The sequence below is a fragment of the Littorina saxatilis genome, unplaced genomic scaffold (genome assembly GCF_037325665.1).
Source record: "Littorina saxatilis isolate snail1 unplaced genomic scaffold, US_GU_Lsax_2.0 scaffold_750, whole genome shotgun sequence".
NCBI lineage: Eukaryota > Metazoa > Mollusca > Gastropoda > Littorinimorpha > Littorinidae > Littorina > Littorina saxatilis.
The window spans coordinates 1-23,886 of NW_027127306.1; the positions used below are offsets into that span (position 1 = coordinate 1).

At 41.6% G+C, this 23,886-nt stretch overlaps 1 long non-coding RNA gene across 1 annotated transcript in view; it reads left to right on the forward strand.

The window, feature by feature from the left end:
- The first annotated feature begins 3,842 nt into the window (after positions 1-3,842).
- LOC138955777 (uncharacterized) overlaps positions 3,843-23,886 on the forward strand; it is a 40,424-nt gene continuing 20,380 nt past the window's right edge. Inside the window, exons 1-2 of the long non-coding RNA XR_011452364.1 lie at positions 3,843-4,059; positions 5,708-5,785. This is a non-coding gene — a long non-coding RNA (uncharacterized lncRNA). The remainder of the gene's footprint in view (positions 4,060-5,707; positions 5,786-23,886) is intronic.

Genomic DNA, 23,886 nt, shown 5'->3' on the forward strand with positions numbered 1-23,886 from the left:
TAACTTTCAGACCGTTTAAAAGCGTTAAGTAAAGGTTCATAAGTTGCAAGAAAGTAATGAAGTCGTATAGAAATCCATTTAGTTGAAGCGCACAATTCTTTTGCGTTTCAGGTCGGCGGAACGGGGAAACCGGTTTGGCCCCCATTTGGCTTACTCGACTCGATTCAGAATCGATTCCACGTTGTTTTTTTCGAACGCATTATTATACAATTAGTCTTATTGACAGAGAAGCAAATTTTAGGGAACACATATGTAGATTTAACCATTTGCTCCCTATTTGAAATGTATCTACATGATAAACTGTTTTGCGAGTGTGTTTGCATGAACCTAAACTGGTATTGATGCGATGAAAACAGGACCCAAGTCTGTCACCGCCGCTTGATTGCATTTTGAAAGAATATGACTGGATTACGGAAAAATACACACATGTTAAGTTCTTAGATACCTTCATCGCCAATGTGGACTTACTGCAGAGCCAGGCAAAAGAGTAGACTTGCTCGCAAAACACGTGAAACAGCTGATGATAGCGAAGCCCAACCGTGCCAGGTAAGGACGGTCTGACAGATTCTCAAAAGTCGTCTGCTAACGAAGCAAGGGGAGGGTACTCGTGTTTTTGTTTTGGTTCGCTAGCATCTGGTTATCTTGTAAGTTGAATGTTCGTTTTTTCCCACCTGCATTGCTTTCATAATGAAAGAAACGTTTGCTTATTGCATCTCATACATCAGATCAGTTCTGAGATTCATTTTTGCGTGCAACTGATATGGTTTTCTGAGCCGTGCAATACGATTTTGGAACTTCATACAAATGTGTCACATTGTTCGGCGCGAGGTCAAAGGTCGGGAGCAAAGTAGTTCTTCGCCCAAATCGGAATCTGCACTATCATATATTTTTTTGAGTCCATGATGTATTTATTGAGCTATAAAAATACAACATATATACCCATACTGAAGTAACAGAGACAAAGAAGGGAGGTCATGGGATATATATATATATTGCAATCATTTTTAAAGGGGCATACAAAGTGGCATTTGGTGGGGTAAAAAGATGTAGGGACTCAGCAGTTGGAGATGAACATTTTTTTGTGTATTTACTTCAAGCAGATTTTATTTTTTATTTTTTTTTAGACAGAAGAACAAACACACACTAAAAATCCTTGTTTAAAGTTAAACTGACCTTATGTTTTCCTCCAAACACTAGAACTGTTTGTATTTATTCAAAAATATTCATCAAAAAGGTTAAATTTTAAATTCAATTTTGCAGATTGTGGATGAAAAGTTACTCTCCTCTGGCATCCCGCAGACACAGTTCACACTTTCTCATCAATGAGATGCCTGTGTTAATTAAAAACAAACATCAATAAAACTATATAAAAAAAAAGTAAATTATATAAAAAATAAAATCGACCAACCGCCCCCACTCGATTTTTTTCCCTTTGCTGGAAACAATACATTTGTTTCACTAAAACAGTAAAAGAGATCAGCTGAATTTGTTTGACACATCTGGTTATAACTAAAAGAATAAAACACAAAACAAGAAATTCCTCCGAGGTAGGAAAAACACCCCCGTCCTTACCATTCTCACTGCCACCAACTGAGAAGGTTATTTCCCTTTGACCATTAATATGTCCCTCTATAAGTCCTTGTAGAATCTTAATCCACCAATAACTCCCTAACCGTGTGTTTGACTGGTCCCAATTTTTAAGGACCGTGTCAGGAATGTATAGAACCTGTTCACCAAGTTTGGTGACGATCGGTCCGTTCATTCTTGAGATCTATATGCGAACACAAACACACAAACAAACAAACACATCGACCGAATCTTATACACACCCCTATACCGGGGGTGTAATAAGCCAAAGTCACAGAACAAAAAGACGCTGTCAGTGTCACTATCAATGACTCTGAGTGAGACACTCATTGCTATCGAGCCATACCTGTTCTTCTTCACCTCGCCGGGACATTCGACAGGACAGTCTGCGTTACTGGCATCGGTGGCGGTGTTAAGGTCACTGTCCATCTCAGCTTTCTTCACCTTCAGTTCAAACAAGCAGTGAGCACCGTCATACTCAGCTTTCTGAAAAAATAAATACTTGGAAGTTAAATAGGATCACATTGATTCCCAAACCTAACAATAACAGTAACACGCAAACATCAAAACTGGAATATTAATGATTAAATATAAGCATCTCAATTTCACTAAATTAGTATATTTATTTTCTCTGTGATGTATTTTTTATTTTTCTTTCAACAAAATCTGTTTTTCAAATTTATCACTGCACACACTGACACAGCCTCTAGTCTATGCATGCCTCGGGAACAAGGGTAATTTTTCTCTTTTACAAGACTCAGACACAGAATATTCCACTATGTCAGTATGCGGAACTGAAAGTTGAACATCTGTGGAAAAATAAAAAGATACAAATAAAAAAAAATGAAGAGCCTATTAGTATTACTACTAAAGCTCCTGACAACTGCTGCCGCAATGACTCGACCAGATTAGGAACCAACCAAAGTTCACCAAGAAACAGACAATGAGACATAAAATGATAAACGAAAATTCAGTTTTTATGGTGCCGTATGCGACCCGCGAATCGGGATTCGGATGGCATTTTCACTCTTCCACAACTCCTTAAAAACAAACCACTGCATCAATCAACTTTATGTTTTTGGAAAAGTTAGTTCATTCATCAAGCATGAATGGATAGAACAGTGTTCTTCTAGGCGAAAAAAAATTCGAAGGTGTGAGAAATTCTCTCTGCCATCAAACTCGGAAGCCGAAGGCCGCGAGCTATCAAAAATTCAAATTCCCAAATCTTTCCTTCAGTTGATCAACTTACCTATTCTTGAAAGAAGTCAATCTTCATTTCAGAGAGAAGGATAAGATTACCTTGCATCCAATAAGCAAGTCAAAAATACAAGTCAATAAGAAGAAAAAGCAAAAAAACGCCGATACAATGTGGATTGACAGACTTCTTGCCAACAGGAAGTTGGAGATTGAAGTAGGTCTGACAGACAAGGGAAATAACTTCAATAAATTGCTCTTTGCAGTCAAGGTAACTGTTTCCTCTGAAATTGAACTTTCATAGAGATTTTCTTCCACAGCAAAATAAAATAAAATGAAAAAATGCTGAGAACAAATTTTATGTAACCAATATCTTTTGTTTTGAGTAGATAATTAGTTTCAAAGTTACTTTAGTTTAAATTTTTTTTGTTTAATCTGAATTTTTTTAATGTTTTTATCGTTTTGTTATGGGTGTTCATATACTTCTTCTTCTGCGTTCGTGGGCTGAAACTCCCACGTACACTCGTGTTTTTTTGCACGAGTGGAATTTTACGTGTATGATCGTTTTTTACCCCGCCATTTAGGCAGCCATACGCCGTTTTCGGAGGAAGGTGTTCATATAGATTTCAGTTATCTTTTCTGTTCATATAATAATTTTATTATGCTTTGCCTAGATTTTTCCACGACATTATTTTGTGGAAAGCTGATTCCTACAACAATACCAAATCCCCATTACAATAATAATAATACATGCTAAAACAATTATAATGATAATACAAATTAAAATAAAAAACGCTCGCGCTGGACCCGAGTACTCTTCAGACATTCACACACACACACACACACACACACACACACACACACACACACACACACACACACACACACACACACACACACAAACATACACACACACACACAAACACACACACACACACACACACACACACTCTCTCTTTCCCTCACTCCTTCTCTCTCCCCCTCTCTCTCTCTCTCTCTCACACACACACACAAACACACACACACACGCACGCACACACGCACGCACATACACACACACTACCACATCTCCATTCTAAAACACGTCACGTTCCAAATCAAAAGACGACATTCTATTTTCTTACGTCACTATTCTTGGTTTACGGTACCATTCGGCGGCTTTGCTACGAGTATATGGCATAGTCTTGGTTTGCCGAGACCTTGCACCGTTCTATCAGACTGCCTGCCTGGCTGTTGCACCGCGCATTCCTCCCACCGCCAAGTCGTTTTTTGGCTCACGTAAGTGTAGCCTATGCGATGCTAACTTTTGTTTGTCTGTGCGTACATGCGTATGTATGTATGTATGTATGTCTGTGGTAGAAACTTTAACATTTGAAGACGTCACATTATGGCGTAAGAGGGTTAGACGTCACGCGAAGGAATTACTGAAAGTCTCGGTCATTGTTATTTTGAGCGGGCCGAGACTAGTTGGCAGTCGTGTCCCTGTAAGTAGGCTAGTGTCTCGCTTTCTTGCACAGTGTCACCTATGCTTACTGTGTGTGTGTGTATGTGTGACGGAGTGATTGAGTTTGTGTTACTGTTTGTCGATTTCTTACGTGAGCCTTGAAGGCTTCGCCTCTTGGTTTTTTTTATTTTTTTATAAATGACTGTGAAATGTTGACAAGTGAAAAGAGAGTGTCATCCTGATCATTTTGATAGGAAGCATAATTATGAATTTTTGTAACATTAAAAAAATTCCGGCAGGTACGTATTTTGAAAATATTGCCAAACTTTGGCACTCATTTCAAAAGGGAAAAACAACTCTGACTGGCTCAAAAACAATTCAGCAAATTAACCGTAACATAGAGTTTAATGAAACAGCAGCAAATAAGTAATAGGAATACTTGTTTTTATTTTTTAAGTCTTCAAAAAAAGCTTGTTGTGCAATGGTCTCCTGTCCGCCCCGCCGACCTTCCCCTTGACCCTGCTTGTGACCTCGATGTTTGATGCCCCCCGCAAGGGGCACGGTACTCTCTAACCACCCAAAACCTCAAAGAGAGATAACTGGCAGAAACCTTCCTATTGTAATCTCCTGTCCGCCCAGCCGACCCTTCCCCTTGACCCTGCTTGTGACTTCGATGTTTGATGCCCCCGCAAGGGGCACGGTACTCTGTAAGCACCCAAAACCTCAAAGAGATAACTGGCGGAAACCTTCCTATTTGCAAGTGGTACAGTAATCAGTGATAAGATTAAATCTTTACAAAATCATAACTCGGTTATTTTTTTAACCGATCTGAATTTTGTTGTATCACTGTGCTCAGAAGAAAGAGATCCATCTGATTGCTATGTCATAAATTCCAGTTTGGAAATTTAAAAAATCACTTTGAGTACCTACTAATAAGATATTCCCATTTTATTTAAATCTTCTGCACAATCAGATTCATATACCATGTCAAAAAGAGCAATTATACGTTTTGAGTCGACTAACGGATTCTGTTTCTCTTTTTACCCTTGTTAAGTGTTTCTTGTATAGAATATAGTCAATTTTTGTACAGATTTTAGTCAAGCAGTAAATAAGAAATGTTAAATCCTTTGTACTGGAAACTTGCATTCTCCCAGTAAGGTAATACATTGTACTACGTTGCAAGCCCCTGGAGCAAATTTTTGATTAATGCGTTTGTGAACAAGACACAATTGATAAGTGGCTCTATCCCATCTCCCCCCCTTTCCCCGTCGCGATATAACCTTCGTGGTTGATAACGACGTACAACACCAAATAAAGAAAAGAAAAGAAAGTCATCTAGACATTTCCATACGGGTCACAAACGATTACAATGTCACTTTTCTTGAATGCTTATGGAGCTATAGCAGAAGATAATTTGGAAGTTGTTCAAATTACGTTTAGCAAAGGTGAGTCTAATGAGCATTTGCTTTTCTTGTTCTTCAGATTCCGCAGGGATCAACAGCAACTGTAGCACCCAAGTTCCATGCGCAGGCACCTTGATCTGCGACGTGAACAAATGCAGTGAGAATGGGCATTTGCTGTTTTTTGTTCTGCGTGTGTTCTGTTTATAGACCTAGACATAGGAAACTGTATTATCTCAAGACGAGAAACTCGGGTGTGGTGTATCACAGCATTACAACATAACACGTAACAACACAACACGTAACAACATCAAACAGTCATATTCCTTTCATGCACAGCATTAATTAAACCGTATGGAGGCGCAAATATTTGACTCATAATAATTAAGATTAGGATGATAATCTCAACAACAAACACTCTCTCTATCCCTCCCTCCCTCTCCCTCCATCCCCCTCCCTCCCTCTCCCTCCCTCCCTCTCTCTCCCTCTCCCTCCCTCCCTCTCCCTCCCTCCCTCTCCCTCCCTCTCTCTCCCTCCCTCTCCCTCCCTCCCTCCCTCTCCCTCCCTCTCTCTCCCCCCTCTCCCTCCCTCCCTCTCCCTCCCTCTCTCATTTATAAACTACAATGTTTCATATAATGCACTTATGTACATAAACTTATACTGTTTTACCAATTATGTAAGTATGTAGTGGTAGTTATTATAGTAGATTCAGTCCCTCTTTAGGGCGAAGGCCAGATGCAAAAAAGTATACAAATGCTTATTCTGTTACCCTCGTAAAATAAAGAATTGTCATTGTCATTGTCATTGTCATTGTCTCTCTCTCTCACTCTCTCTCACTCTCTCTCACTCGTTCGTTGTATATTCGCTAAATTTCGAGGTGACAGAAAAAAAGGACAAAACACACAAATATTCCATTTTCTCAAACGTTTTTGAAAAAGTATCTTAAGCACTTCACACACTTGAACGACTTGATTACTTGCAGACATGCCCCAAATGTGATTGATAACTATCAATTTTCAAGGTCACAGAGGGGTCATGGTTATCATGGACAATTACGATAGATGAATGTGATGCAAGACCAGACATCTATGGTTGAATTCATTGAACTTTTAACCTTTGCCGGATGACGCTTTTGACTACACACGCCCGACGATGCGGGTTTGTCTGAACCCATACATTTGAAAGAGGGTTTTTAACGTTTATTTCTCTAACGACGATGCGGGTTTGTCTGAACCCATACATTTGAAAGAGGGTTTTTACCGTTTATTTCTCTAACGACGGGGTGGGTTCAGGGAAACCCACAGCGCTACTTCAGTGGGTGCATCGAGTTTCTCCCTTCACCGACTTCTTGCATGGGAGGGAGAGGGGGAGGGAGAGACTGAGAGAGACTGAGAGACTAAGAAAGAGAGAGAGTGAGAGAGAGAGACTAAGAAAGAGAGAGAGAGAGAGACTAAGAAAGAGAGAGAGAGACTAAGAAAGAGAGAGAGAAAGAGAGAGAGACTAAGAGAGAGAGAGAGAGACTAAGAAAGAGAGAGACTAAGAAAGAGAGAGAGAGAGACTAAGAAAGAGAGAGAGAGACTAAGAAAGAGAGAGAGAGACTAAGAAAGAGAGAGAGACTAAGAAAGAGAGAGAGAGAGACTAAGAAAAAGAGAGAGAGAGACTAAGAAAGAGAGAGAGAGAGACTAAGAAAGAGAGAGAGGGAGACTAAGAAAGAGAGAGAGAGAGAGACTAAGAAAGAGAGAGAGAGAGACTAAGAAAGAGAGAGAGAGACTGAGAAAGAGAGAGAGAGATAGAGACTAGAGAGAGAGAGGGAGAAAGAGAGAGAGAGAGACTAAGAAAGAGAGAGAGAGACTAAGAAAGAGAGAGAGAGAGACTAAGAAAGAGAGAGAGAGAGACTAAGAAAGAGAGAGAGAGAGACTAAGAAAGAGAGAGAGAGAGACTAAGAAAGAGAGAGAGAGAGATTAAGAAAGAGAGAGAGAGACTAAGAGAGAGAGAGAGAGAAAGAGAGAGAGAGAGAGAGACTAAGAAAGAGAGAGAGAGAGAGAGACTAAGAAAGAGAGAGAGAGAGAGACTAAGAAAGAGAGAGAGACTAAGAAAGAGAGAGACTGAGAGAGAGAGACTAAGAAAGAGAGAGAGAGAGAGACTAAGAAAGAGAGAGAGAGAGACTAAGAAAGAGAGAGAGAGAGACTAAGAAAGAGAGAGAGAGAAACTAAGAAAGAGAGAGAGAGAGAGACTAAGAAAGAGAGAGAGAGAGAGACTAAGAAAGAGAGAGAGAGACTAAGAAAGAGAGAGAGAGATAGACTAAGAAAGAGAGAAAGAGACTAAGAAAGAGAGAGAGAGAGAGACTAAGAAAGAGAGAGAGAGAGAGACTAAGAAAGAGAGAGAGAGAGAGAGACTAAGAAAGAGAGAGAGAGACTGAGAAAGAGAGAGAGACTAAGAAAGAGAGAGAGAGACTAAGAAAGAGAGAGAGAGACTAAGAAAGAGAGAGAGAGACTAAGAAAGAGAGAGCGAGAGACTAAGAAAGAGAGAGAGAGAGATAGACTAAGAAAGAGAGAGAGAGAGAGACTAAGAAAGAGAGAGAGAGAGACTAAGAAAGAGAGAGAGAGAGACTAAGAAAGAGAGAGAGAGACAAAGAAAGAGAGAGAGAGAGAGAGACTAAGAAAGAGAGAGAGAGAGACTAAGAAAGAGAGAGAGAGAGAGACTAAGAAAGAGAGAGAGACTAAGAAAGAGAGAAAGAGAGACTAAGAAAGAGAGAGAGACTAAGAAAGAGAGAGAGACTAAGAAAGAGAGAGAGAGACTAAGAAAAAGAAAGAGAGAGAGACTAAGAAAGAGAGAGAGAGAGACTACGAAAGAGAGAGAGAGAGAGACTAAGACAGAGAGAGAAACTAAGAGAGAGAGACAGAGAGAGAGACTAAGAGAGAGAGACAGAGAGAGAGAGACAGAGAGAGAGACAGAGACATAGAGAAGAGGAGGAGAGACAGAGAGGGAGAGAGACAGAGACAGAGAGACATAGAGAGAAACAGAGAGAGAGAGACAGAGACAGACAGTCAGATAGACAGACAGTCAGATAGACGAATAGACAGATAATAATAATAGTCCATCACGACTAGGTAGTTCTGTCCATTCAGTTCCATCAAGTCAGTTCCCACTTTCTGGAATGGTCTCTCTGGCAGAGCTGATGGAATCAATGGTTCTGAACGCTGAGTGGGTAGAGGGCCCCAAAGGGGGGGTATCATCACGATCACGGGAAGGGAAATTTTAGCTTTCACGATCACAGTTACCTTGATTTTTGTTTTCACGATCACGAACACCAGTGGTAAATCACGGTCACGGTAAAAGTTGCATGTACAGAAAGCACGTGTCAAAGCAAACACAAATGTGAGAACTGTTGCACTTTTTTATCATTATTTTTTTAATTCTCTTTCATACACACATAGAAATACATATCATGATTTGTAATCAGTAACAAGAATGTTGTTTTCATTGTTTTCTCTCTCTCTCTTTCTCTCTCTCTCTCTCTCTCTCTCTCTCTCTCTCTCTCTCTCTCTCTCTCTCTCTCTCTCTCTCTCTCTCTCTCTCTCTCTCTCTCTCTCTCTCTCTCTCTCTCTCTCTCTCTCTCTCTCTCCACTCATACCAGGGACCTATATATAGGTCTATGCTCATACACATTCAACTCCCACACCCTCACTCACACTAAATATATACTTGCACAATTTCACATTTCCAGAGCTAAAGCTTGTAAACCCATTTTCTCAAAAACTATAGGGTAGATTGAAATTAAAGTACATGTAGGACGAAAAGTGGGTTTTGGGTTAATTTACTTGTGCACATTATTGGAGCAATCATTGGGTTCTTTATTTTCAATTTTGCCATACAATTTGAGGTACACCATCGCTTGGTTTCATGGCCTTGAAAAACAAACAGAAATGCTACAGGCCAAAAATGATTTTACCTGAAAGAAGCGCGCCTGAGCCTGCTAAGCAGGCGAGCCAACTAGGGGGGTCCGGGGGCATGCCCCCCCGGATTTTTTTTCAAAAAACGGTTAAAATCTGTGCAATCTGGTGCATTCTGGGCATCATTTTCAGGGCTGTAATAGTGTTGTGATCTTGTTAAAAATCCCATTTTAGCCTCCCCCCACCACCATTCAACACACCTCCAAACTGGTGAAAACAACACTACTGTGCGCTGGCTTCATTGAGACCGGCGCCCGGTCGCGTTGCGCGATATTCACACGGATCGATTTTGCGGAAATTTTTCAACTTCACCGGAATAAATTTGACTTTACCGGATTTTGAAAACGGCTTTATCGGATTTCCGGCAATTACCGGAAAAGTAGCATGCCTGACAAAATCCCCAACGAACATGACTTTGATCGTCTTTGACATGAGGATCAAGTGACCCAAACTGGCACGTCTCCCCGCCATTGTTTCTGAATTTAACCCATTGTTGATATTAAAGTTTACAGGTGCTAAAATAAATCCAAGCTTAATGCAAAGAAGCGACAATTAGAATCTATGCCAAGCGTGTCCACGTTGCTGGGATGAAAAACACATTTCTAGTTTCGGTTTTGGCTACACGCAGACTCGATCTCGAGCCTGTCGAGGTCACACTGAGCGAGTGACAGCCGGACGTGGCAATGTCGACAATGTCAATGATCTCACTCAAACTCAAAGATCTTGAAAACAATTCAAGATCTTTGCCTACATTCAGAACAGTCATAGAGCAACATATATCAGGGGCGGATCAGTTGCTTTGTAAGGGGGGGGGCACTTTGAATCGAAAGTGAATGTGATGGGCGCGAAGCGCCCGAATTTGCTAGGGGGGTCCGGGGGCATGCCCCCCCGGAAATTTGTTTTGCCCAAAGAAGCAAAATGGTGCCATCTGGTGCCATTTGAACTTAAAAATAGTCATAGAATCAGCTTTCCAATTTTTTTTTTTTTGGGGGGGGGGGGCACGTGCCCCCTGTGCCCCCCCCCCTCGTCCGCCCCTGATATATCAACATACCTTGATATTTCGTCTTCGGAAAGACCGACCCGTAGCCTGACCTTTCCACCAAGGAAGGCATTCTCGCCGCCTGCTTTGGTCTGGCTTGAATCCACACAATATAACAGAAGTTCGATGACAGTACCGCTGCACGCCAATTTTTGATCTTCGAATTCGAATTTGACTGAATGCACTCAAAACTTTTGCACGAAGCCCTTCCATTGGATGAAGTTTGGCAGACTTTTGCAATTCGCCTTCTGATTGGTTCTCTTTTTTTGTGTGATTGGTTCTCTTAACTGTCAAAATCATATTTCTGAATGTGTTGTTGCTTCCCTTCAATCGGGATTAGCTCCTTGACGAATAGAGGATCATAGAGTGATACAGCTGTGAAAAATGTACGTTGAAAATAAAATGCTTTGCAATAATGCCCATCACGATCACGAAAACAAATGACGATCACGATCACGAGACTTGATTTTTTTGTCATCACGGATCACGGGCAAAGTCCCATCACGATCACAGAAATGAAAATTTCGGCAATCACGGTCACAGAAAGGTCAAAAAACGCCAATCACGATCACGATTTTAAACCCTTTGGGGCCCTCTGGGTAGGCGCTCGGTGCAGAAGTTGCACTTAGCTACCCGATCCTGGATGTCCTTGCTAATGCGAGGCCACCACCACACATTGGTTGGCTTGCTCCCTACACTTGTTCACACCTTGATGTCCATCATGGATGTGTTCCAGTATATCTTTCCTCATGCTGAAAGGAATCACAATTATGTCGCCCTTGATGAGTAGTCCGTTGTTTACAGTAAGTTCTCCTCTCACCGCAAACAAATCTCTGGCTGCTAGCTTCACATCTTCTTTGTACCGCGGCCACCCAGTCTCGGTGTACTCGAGCGCTGTTTTCAGGTTGACGTCTTGGAGAGTGTCTGCCCGAATCTGCTCAAGCCTGCAGTCTGACATTGGCCACGAGGATGCGACTGTGTCGACGTAAGCTTCTACGTCGTTCTGTAGTTCTTCTTGTCGAAGAGAAGTTTTGCCTCCCGTCAAGGGACTACGTGAAAGTGTGTCCGCCACGAACATCTCTTTTCCGGGTTTATGTCTGGCTTCGGGTTTGAATCGCATCAAACGCATGAGCATGCGTTGGCAACGCAGTGGCGTATCCGTTAAGTCCTTTGTGTTTATCAAGGGTATGAGGGGTTTGTGATCTGTGCACAATACAAACGTTTCGAGGCCAACCAGGTATCTCTCGAATTTCTCACACGCCCACACTGTCGCGAGACACTCTTTCTCTATCTGAGCGTAGCGTTCTTCAGCTTTCGTGAGAGTTCTGGAACAGAAAGCCACAGGACGAAGTCCCTCTTCGTGTTCCTGCAACAACACTGCGCCCAGTCCGTAACTGCTTGCGTCAGCGATCACCGTCGTTGGTTTAGCTGGATCAAAGAACGCCAAGGTAGGTGCTGTAGTCAGTAAGCGCTCTAGTGGGGCTCCTATGTTGCAAAATCATTCAAATCATGCAACAAACACCAAATTAAGCAAATATGAAGAGTTTTATGTGCTTAACAAAACCTGATACAGAGCCATCGCGAAAAATAAAAAATGGGTAGTTTTTAAACAATTTTTCAAAATGGCCGCCAGTGTAAACGGTTGGGTATGTTAGGCATATTTCATTTCATGTGATTAACAGCAAATTTGGCGTAAATGGACATTTGCTTTTGCTTAACAAAACCTGATACAGAGCCACCGTGAAAAAAATTAAGAAATCAGTAGTTTTTTTACAATTTTCAAAATGGCCGCCAATAAAAGGGTATTTAGGCATTTTTGATGCTACAAGACATTCTCTTGCAATAGAAACTAACACAAACACATTTTTAAACAAAACAATACATGTATTGTTGGTGCAGAGAATGATTGGACGGTGTGGGTGGCAGGTTTGAAGAATTTGTGGATTACCTAAACTGTGCAAAAATAAATATATTGCACCAATTTTCATACCAAAACGAAAACATTCATTCCTGTGCTGTTATATTCAATGTATGCTATTGAGGGCACTCAACTTGGCTAACTGGAACACTTTTAAGATAAAAGGTGGCCTTTACATGGGTTATTTGACCGCCGCCCAAATAAGGGTACCCCCAAAATAAAACTGATAAAAATGTAATGTATCAACTCAAAAGTCGACTAAAATTCATAATCGCTGTATTTCGAAAACGTTGTTTGTTCTCATGTGTTTACACAACTAGCACATTCCGGCAAGTGTCTATACTCAAAAGAAACTTTGGCAGTACTTGAAACAACCATCTGTCATATATACATGCGAAGTCAAAAATATGTGGGATGTAAGTCAACAAACCTGTGGCAGTTTTTAAAATATTATTTCGTGAAGATTTGAAAGTGTACTCAAACGGTTGAACTACGCCTCGTGCGTAGACACACATTCCTGAAAGTTTCAACGCAACCCACTTGGTCATTGCTAAAATACATGGATTTTAGTTGACTTGGGTATCCCTCAAATTTGACACGTATAAACATCTCATCCGTGAGATGGACACATACATCAGTAGGTACAATGGCACAACACTAGAAATATGCAAGATGGCGAAATAAAACAACCTGTTCTGGATGGATAATCAAGTTGACTTTCTCTTCGTATACAACAGTGACCCAGTTGTGCCTCAGGAATTGTCGTCGGCTTTTTAAAAGGTACCCGAAGTTTTTGTCACATCTCTTTGTCACGTCAAGGGTATCCTTATTTTGACGGCGTAAATGATGATGTTAAAAAAAATGTGCCAGATAGCGAAGATGCGAGCCTTTAATGGCATAGACAGTTTGAATAAAATGACACAGGAATAAAAGTTTCAGTTGGGGTATGAAAATGGGTGCAATAATATTTTTGCACAGTTTAGATGCTGACAGTTTTCACAGGCATGCAAGCACATTTGCAGAGAGCTGTGCTCTGCAGTCCTTCTTAGCAGCATTTGCAGCGTTTTGTTGTACAGCTCTTCTTGCAGGCACACCTCATGAGTTCTCGGCACACGCTGGATATCTCTTGAAAGCTCGTCCAGAATGACTCCCACTTTCCAGCCTTGAACTGCCAGCCCACAGAGTTTGGAAGTCTAATAGGTAGATGGCTCTTCTCAATCTCATGTCCTGCAGCAGCACCTCACTTGTAAGGGGATTATGGTCAATTTGGCAGCTCTTTTTACTGAAGAGGTACCGTCTAGCACTGTTTACACCCAGTACGTTGCTGGTTTTGTCCTACAAATGTACACCAAAAAGCTCTTGTGCTGCCCTGTCAGTGGTACTCAGCTTACAAAGAGGAGCAGACAACCTGAAGAAAGTTTGAGTGACGTCTTCAAATGCTTACCATACTTCCCAAGCCTTCTGATTCCCCAATACCATTGAAGAACGACATAGTGTCACAGCCTGTAAGGCTATGCAAAATGGGCAGACAGGGTGACTTCTCTTGGCCAATGGCTTTGGCAATGTGGCGATACACTTCACGAGCAGAAAAAAACGCAACACAGCTGGAATGAGAAGCAGACTGTCTGGCCTCCTCTACATCCATGGTGCAGGAAATCAGCCTGTGGTACCCTTCACACAAAAGATGAAAAGTGACATTTTTATTTGAATGTATTTGAATAATGTTTACTATCTCAGAGAGTCGGTCAAAGCCGGGTTAGCAAGTCTTCACACAACAGATCAAAATGAAAGAAAATTGTATTTCATGAATTCGTATAATTCTTACTGTTTCAGGTTAAAAAACAAACAAACACAGTTTCCAGTGACCCAACTGATTCTGGAATCTTTCTGACCGCTACATTTATTCGCTTCAAACAGTCGCTAACAGAATGTTGACCATAGTGAGGGTTCGTTCGTTAAACCCATCAAATTCACAGAGGTCGCTTACAAATGATGTGCAAACATGTTCCAATTAATACAAATAAAAAAATCTTACTGTTAAGATGTATTAGGTAACAAACCTTGATACAGTAGTACTAGTGAAATCGGCTCCCTTCTGTGACACCGGAATAAATGCAGAACGCTTGTTCCCAGGAACCGGCATGTGGTGTAACTCTTGTATATATCCTGTAAAAATAAAATTCACACCAATGCACGGTCAACTTAAAATAAGCAAAAGGATGAGAAACAAGCAACAAACCAAAATTGTAAAACTCAAAGAGCGGTACCTCTTCATTTTTCAAAACCACTTATCTCATTTGATTAGCATACACTGTATGCTTTTGTCTGTTACCTACCGTCTTTGAAAGTTTGATCACAACACTGTAAAGACATGGGGAGTGGAGTGTTTTTATCTCCAGCTGGTCATCCTACTATCTGGCCTACCCTCACTCAGTTTTTGACTCTACCCCTCCCCACCTTATGGAAGTCCTTAACGTAGGCAGGACTAATCATTTATCATACCATGAACAATCTCTTTCTCCTCGCCTTTTATTCAAAGTTCGTTTAATCTGTTTAAAATCACCAGCGTGGCGATCATGATTTCCTTACTTGTAATCAACAGATAGATCTAGATCTATCAGCATCACAATCCAGCTTGATGAGCTATTGCAAGATTACTCTGCATTTCAGCGCTTCACCCGATGAATAACAGACCCCAGGGGAGAATTAAACAGTAAAATGATGTGACATTGGTGAATGGATGCGTATTCTTGAAAACTTACCTTCAGAAACGTTGTTTTCGCTCAAATCAAAACACGCAATGTTGCGGAGGCCGCCATCTTGAATTTTCATGCTGCGGATATATAAAATTCTAAAAACGATCAAATTAAATACCAGAACACAAAAATACCCATAAGAGTATTTATGTCATGCATGTGTTATCAGCAGACAACTTCTGGTGCATGGTAAACCATTGAATTTTACATTTGCTGAGTTTGGAATATTTACTGCTGAGCGCTTTTGGTACGAATTTCGTCTGCTGTAAATGCAGCCTTTTATTCCCTATCAAAGACAAAAAAAAAACGATTTCTGAAGTGGCTCTGTATCTGAAATCCCTTAAATAATTATAAGGAACAATACCACAAAGTATGATGTTTGTTGCAAGATGTGAATGATTTATGAGTGCGTCTGCAACATACGAGCCCCACTACTCGTGTTCCTGCAACAACACTGCGCCCAGTCCGTAACTGCTTGCGTCAGCGCTCACCGTCGTTGGTTTAGCTGGATCAAAGAACGCCAAGGTAGGTGCTGTAGTCAGTAAGCGCTTCACTTTGGCGAACGCTTCTGCCTGTTCTGGTCCCCACGACCACGCACTTTCTTTCGTCAGTAGCTGATTCAATGGTCTCAGGACTGAAGACAGGTTTAGGAGATAGCGACCAAGATAGTTCACCATGGCCAGGTACCGCTTGAGTTCAGTCACGTTCGTTGGTTCCACCATGTTGCTGATAGCCTCAACTTTCGACGTGTCAGGTCGAATGCCGTCTTTACTGATGATGTGTCCAAGAAAGTTTATCTCAGACTTGTTGTACTCACACTTTTCGTCGTTCAGCCGTAGACCCACTTCTTGCAGTCTGGCATGTACTTGGTGAAGAAGACGAGCATGTTCTTCTTTGTCTCGTGAGTGGCAAAGGATGTCGTCGTAGTAGCATACAACGCCTGGAATGTTCACCAGAATCTCTGTCATAATTCTGTGGAAGATTTCTGGTGCTGAGCTGATCCCAAAGGGTAGGTGCGTGAAGAAATAACGCCCGAAAGGAGTTATGAAAGTAGTGAGTTTGGCAGTTTCTCTGTCCAAGGGTATCTGCCAAAATCCCGATGCAGCGTCGAGCTTCGAGAACACTGATGATCCACGTAGCTGGTGTATGACGTCGTCTACTGTCGGCATCATGTAGCATTCACGCTCGACAGCCTGGTTCAACTTCTTCAGATCAACAGAGATTCTAATCTTGCTGTTCGGTTTCACCACTGGTACGATAGGCGCTACCCATTCCGTAGGCTCTGTGATCTCCTCGATGACGTTTCCTTCTTTCATTCTCTTCAATTCCTCCTTCACTTTGTCCATGAGAGGAATAGGAATGCGTCGTGCCACCGGAACGGAGTAAGGAACTGCTCCTTCTCTCAGCTTTATCTTGACTGGTGTACATTTCACTTCACCGAAGTTCACACTGTTCAGTCTTTTCACTAAACCCATGGAGTTTGCCGTCTTTCTGCTCAGAAGGTTGTCTGTTTCATTGTCGATGACGTACACCTTGACAGGCAGGTCTGTCACTGTCGACTGGAAACTTCCCATGACGTTCAGTTTACCACCTGGATTTATCAGTCTTACAGTCTCACATGGTTGTAGTTTCGGCTTTCCCAAAAAGCTCCAGGTTCGCTTGCTCACGATGTTCACATCTGCACCGGTGTCTATTTTGAAGTTCACCTTTCTGTGTAGGATGTTGATATCGACTCTCCATGGTTCTTCACCACTGTCCACAGAATCAACAAAAAATGTCTCTTCAGTCACCTGTGGTACGTTGTTTGCTGGTGCTGAATTAACCTCGTTCACACTTTTGCTTCTACACACACGAGCAAAATGTGATATTTTATGACACTTGTTGCATCTCTTTCCATGTGCTGGACACTGTCCCCGTTGGTGCGTTCCGCCGCACTTGCTACCCGCGCCTGTGGTGCTTCGCGCGCCTGTGGTGCTCGTCGGTTTGTTGCCAGCCGCCACTGGTCGTCTTTTGTACTTGAAAGAAGCCGCGTCGAGCGATGCACTTGCTGTTTGACCTCTTTGCTGCTGTATTTCTGATTTCACTTGTTCCTGTTGTCTAGCAAACGTCACTGCTTTTTCTAGAGTCAGGTCGCTTTGAAGTTGAAGTTTCTCTGAACATTCACTATCGTTGCACCCGAGAACGAGCCTGTCTCTGATTGCATCATCTTTGTTTTCAAAATCAGCATACTGTGTCAAATCAAACAATGCACGCACGTACTGTTCCACTGTTTCTCCTTCCTTCTGGTCTCTTCTGTAGAATTTTGCTCTCTCGTGAATCACGTTTCGCTTTGGTGCAAAGTGCGTGTCCAAACGAGCAAGAACAATGTCAAACTTGTTTCCATCTTCTTCAGAGAGGTTAAACTGGGCTAGTATCTTCTCTGCATCACTCCCCATTGAGTATATGAGACTACTAACTTGTACTATCTGCTCTTCTTTGTTCAGCTTCGATGCGATTCTGTATCGAAGAAAGCGCTGTTTCCAATCTGGCCATGCCGACGGGTTGTCGAATGGAAAATTCGATGGAGGTTTAAATGCCATCGCGTCCAGATCTAGTCTACCAGAACAGAGTACTCACGCGCTGCCACCATGTAACGTGTTGGTCTGGGTTCGTTTACGTAACATGCCAGATGGATGCAGATAATAGTCATTCATACAGAAGGACAGCCGACATCGTGTGTAGCAGGAAAAAGGAAGGTACTTTATTTCTACGCATGTCTGCATACATAATTAACCAAGGGGAATTATTCGTCAGCATACTACCTGATAGTATAGCAGCAGTTATCTCCTCAACACAAAGCGAGGTCGGAACCTTACAATTTGCGGATCGTAGCACAATAGGAACGAAACGAAAGTAAAGATACATTCTGGTTACAGTACACTTAGAGATACTGGACCTGTCAACTCCAGGTGCACGGAGCATCAATGGCTTTCAGTCATGCCTCAGGCTGCTATCCGTTTGAAACAATACCAAGTTCCATTAATTTTTGACTCACATGCGAAGCAAAAGTGAGTCTATGTACTCACCCGAGTCGTCCGTCCGTCCGTCCCCCCCGTCCGTCCGTCCGGACGTCCGTCCGTCCGTCCGGACGTCCGTCCGGAAAACTTTAACGTTGGATATTTCTTGGACACTATTCAGTCTATCAGTACCACATTTGGCAAGATGGTGTATGATGACAAGGCCCCCAAAAACATACATAGCATCTTGACCTTGCTTCAAGGTCAAGGTCGCAGGGGCCATAAATGTTGTCTAAAAAACAGCTATTTTTCACATTTTTCCCATTTTCTCTGAAGTTTTTGAGATTCAATACCTCACCTATATATGATATATAGGGCAAAGTAAGCCCCATCTTTTGATACCAGTTTGGTTTACCTTGCTTCAAGGTCAAGGTCACAGGAGCTCTTCAAAGTTGGATTGTATACATATTTTGAAGTGACCTTGACACTGAACTATGGAAGATAACTGTTTCAAACTTAAAAATTGTGTGGGGCACATGTTATGCTTTCATCATGAGACACATTTGGTCACATATGATCAAGGTCAAGGTCACTTTGACCCTTATGAAATGTGACCAAAATAAGGTAGTGAACCACTAAAAGTGACCATATCTCATGGTAGAAAGAGCCAATAAGCACCATTGTACTTCCTATGTCTTGAATTACCAGCTTTGTGTTGCATGACCTTGGATGACCTTGACCTTGGGTCAAGGTCACATGTATTTTGGTAGGAAAAATGTGTAAAGCAGTTCTTAGTGTATGATGTCATTGCTAGGTTCAGTTGTAAAGATCAAGGTCAAGCATGTGAGTCGTATGGGCTTTGCCCTTCTTGTTATGCAAGGAGTCAAAAACTGCAACTATTTTACGAATTAATTTTGGACTACCTCCTGGCAGGTATGAGACGCCCTCTGCCATGCTAACATCAACTCACGCACGTGAACTAATTACGTCAAAAGCCTACATGGAAATCATTTTGTTGCGGCGAGAGGGAGAATTCTTTCTGTTTCGGGTACTTTACATCAAGACATTGTGTGTGATGACGTAGGAACATTGTAAAATATGGTATGTGGGTCCATTTTGTCATACCGCACACATGTTCATGAGACATTTCTATTACATTTGTGCTTGAGATGCGAACTGGCAAACCGCATACTGTTTTGTTTGGCTGGCAACACTATGGGCATGTCAAGGCAAGACAGTTGTGTTAAGCTTTTGACTGTTTATATCGTAATCTGAGACAAAAAGACAAATCGTTGCTACAGCAATGCTGTGACCCATGTGACCCCTGCTATGTCCCTTTAAAGATGAGCGGCCAAATGGGAAAAGGTGTTTGTTACCGAGATTAGAGTGTGTGTGTGTGTGTGTGCGTGCGTGCGTATGTGTATGTGTGTGTGTGTGTGTGTGTGTGTGTGTGTGTGTGTGTGTGTGTGTGTGTGTGTGTGTGTGTGTGTGTGTGTGTGATTCACATAAACACTGAATTATAGGGGCAGATTTTATCATTACTAAATTGTACCCCTTATTTACATCAATGAAGGACTTGCCGGTCTTGTGCAGGGCTAAGAGTTGGGAGCCAGTGTCAAGAAAGTGATCCCAGTGCCTGCTCAACTGGTATGATATGCAACAGCGGAACATGTGGTATTGTTGCAAGAGAGAGAGAGAGGACGGGGGGGGGGGGGGGGGGGGGGAGTCAATCAGACAGACAGACAATGAGAAAGAGATTGACTTAATGTTTTCATCGTGTTTCGGGAGACTTGTTTGACTCACCTGTGTAATCGGTGAGAATAACAGGGTGGTATCATATACAAGTATGTGTTGCATGTCGCAAGACGTACAATTAGAACGTTACATGCGGATTGCCAAGAACAAACCTCGAGTCAACTTGTCTCTGGCCTTTGAACTGTTGATATCTAGTTGTGTGTCCTGTGGCTGGTTTACATGAAAGCAACGCAGTGTCGACAAGAAGTGGATTTGCAAGGCTAACAATAATAACAATAACAATAACAGCACTTTATTGTCCATTAAAATATAACATAAAAATGGAAATTTTTCTTCGGCACACCCTGTCTGCCTGTAAACGATTATAACAACAATTGTATAGGACGACACACATAAAACATAAAACATAAAAGGGATACAATCAAATATGGCAAGTGAGGACTGAATAACAGCGACCTGTAGATTTGCTTTAGACTAATTTGAAGGTAAAACCCTACATTTTTCATAATATTAGGATGTCGGAACTGGGATGGTAAAACAAAAAACTCTTCCTCTGTTTATTTGCCTTCTAGTCATAGCTGTGTTAATGCACATGGTAGTGAGCACAGCAGATTTGAACAAACTGTAATTTTTGGCTCACGTAAGTGTAGCCTATGCGGTGCTAACTTTTTTCTGTCTGTGCGTGTGTGTGTGTGTGTGTGTGTGTGTGATAGAAACTTTAACATGTCCGAGTCTATGGATAAAGCTCGCATATAAGAAGATTAGGTCTCGGTCAAAAGTGTTTGACGTGTGTAATAGAAACTTTAACATTTGAAGACGTCACATTATGACGTAAGAGGGTTAGACGTCACGCAAAGGAATTATTGAAGTCTCGGTCATTGTTATTGTGAGCGGGCCGAGACTAGTTGGCAGATCCAGTGTCTCGCTTTCTTGACAGTTTCACCTATGCTTACTGTGTGTGTGTGTGTGTGTGTATGTGTGACGGAGTGATTGAGTTTGTGTTACTGTTTGTCGATTTCTTACGTGAGCCTTGAAGGCTTCGCCTCTTGTCTGTGGTTTATTTCGCATTTAGGTCCCAGGTAACATTATGAAGTTTTAATACGATCAATCGGACCTATTATCAAGTTAGTGTATCAACTTTTGAACGAACTGCGCCCAGTAGTTTCCCAGCAATAAGCTGTTAAGTCGACACACACACACACAGACAGACACACAATTAAAGTCTGCTGGACCCTTGTACTAGGCCAACAACTCGGGTGCAGAGTCTGCTGTGAAAGGAGCGGTAGCCTCCCCTGTCACAATCGCCCCCGTTTGAATGAACTTCGTCCCGAAGTTCCGAACCGGGGGACCACTGTCCATCCCAAGTTCGCAGACTGGGAACAGCACGAACATGTTCAGTGGTCATATTATGCCATTACCTGAACATATCATGCCGAGTCCCATCCCTGCTCGCAAGCGCCAGATGTAACCGAGTGCCGAAACACTACGATCACCTCGGGAAGCGAAGTGCAATCAAACAGGATTGAAAATGTTAGGGCTAATTTCTTAGCCCTATAAAAACTGTTATGCAAACCCGAAGGTTTCCATGAACATACAGACAATCGGAAACCACCAGACCCCATCACAAACAGATTCCACAACTCACCGGTGTTGACTTTAAAGGCCAACAACTCGGGTGCAGAGTCTGCTGTGAAAGGAGCGGTAGCAAGTTTGTTTTGCAATTTTGTTCTAAAAAAAATATAAAAAGTTTTTGAAGAAGAATAACTATTCATAACCAAAATGTAAAAGTAAATATTTTTTAATAACATAAAATATAATAAATTATTTCATGAAGAACATGCATAAACACACGGTATAAAATTAGGAAAAACAATAATTGCAATCACCTTTTCATTGAATCCATGCGTGCTATCCACTGCGTGGTGAAGTCGTTTGGAATGCGACAATCTGCGTAAAAGTTGGCGAAAAATAACGCGCGCGAAGCGAAGGTGTCACGAGGCATGAAAAACGCAGAAATAACGCATGCGTCACGCAGAATCATGCTGGCTGGGATAGAGAGGACTAGGTCAAATGATCACATTAAAATGCTGGACGTTATTAGTGTCTCTTTGCGTTTTAAAGCAGCCTACCAAACTCATGCTGCATTATTTTCGAAATATTTAAAGATGTGTTCGTTGAACATGTCTGTTATATGTGCCTTGAACGTACTCCCAAGAAATATGCTGATTGTAGTGTCCATGCCAACTGTCAACATATGCAACACAATCTGCATCGTAAAGGAACTTAATTATCTTCTTACATCGTACAGAAACAAAGACTGTTGTTCAGACAGTCAAGTGTGCTGATGATCCTGAAAAATATGTATGTGTTTACTGATACAGGAACTCGTTCGAAAGTTGTTGCGGACTTCCTATTCCTTTCACCTTTCTTCAAATGCACATGAAAATCATCTGCATTGCATTTTAACCACTGTAAAATACAAGCTTTGTCACATTTGGAAATTAAAACTTGTCATCGAAGTGTCAACCCTTCAAGTGTTACTCTCTCTCTCTCTCTCTCTCTCTCTCTCTCTCTCTCTCTCTCTCTCTCTCTCTCTCTCTCTCTCTCTCTCTCTCTCTCTCTCTCTCTCTCTCTCTCTCTCTCTCTCTCTCTCTCTCTCTCTCTCTCTCTCTCTCTCTCTCTCTCTCTCTCTCTCTCTCTTTCTCTCTCTCTCTCTCTCGGTTACGGGTCCATAAATTTTCTACCACCAATACCCAGGATTGATTTGTTCAAAACTAGTCAAGCCTTCTCTGGCGCTATGGTGTGGAACTCCATTCCGTCCGTAATAAGATTATTAACCTCACTAAAGAGATTTAACATGTGCAAGTAGCTGTCAACATCTTCATCATCATCATTTACACCATACAATCATTATAAGCATTAGTGTGAACGTTGGTATTGTGTGAATTTTACCGTCGATCACTTTACATGATTGTGTAACCTCAATTAACATGTTGCATGTTTCGCTTTCGATTTGTATGTTGCTTACTTTGTCATGTTGTTGTTTATGTTTATTTGCTTGTTTGCTTACTTGTCGATTGTTTGCTGGTTCGTTCGTTTACTTTGTTTATTTTTTATGTTGCTTTACTTGTTTATCATTTATTAGACATTTGTATTAGAAGTAAGGACCGGTTGTAAGAAAAGGCGTCGCCTTAAACCTCTATCCTTGAAAAATAAAGTTCCATAACCATCTGCTCTCTCTCTCTCTCTCTCTCTCTCTCTCTCTCTCTCTCTCTCTCTCTCTCTCTCTCTCTCTCTCTCTCTCTCTCTCTCTCTCTCTCTCTCTCTCTCTCTCTCTCTCTCTCTCTCTCTCTCTCTCTCTCTCTCTCTCTCTCTCTCTCTCTCTCTCTCTCTCTCTCTCTCTCTCTGGTACGGGTCTATCAATTTTCTACCACCAATACCCAGGATTGATTTGTTCAAAACTAGTCAAGCCTTCTCTGGCGCTATGGTGTGGAACCTAATACCGTCTGTAATAAGATCATTAACCTCACTAAAGAGTTTTAAACAAGCTCTGCATAATCATGTTATGTCTACCTAGATGGCTATACTAGTCTTAACATGTGCAAGTAGCTGTCAACAATTGGCAAAGCTTCATGAATGACACAAATATGTTCTTTATTATATGTATTATGTGGAATGTATGTTGCGATGTTCCATCATAATCATCATCATCATCATCATCATCATCATCATCATCATCATCATCATCATCATCATCATCATCATTATCATCATCATCAAGTTCATCATCATCATCATCCCTTGATCATCATCATCATCATCATCATCATCATCATCATCATTA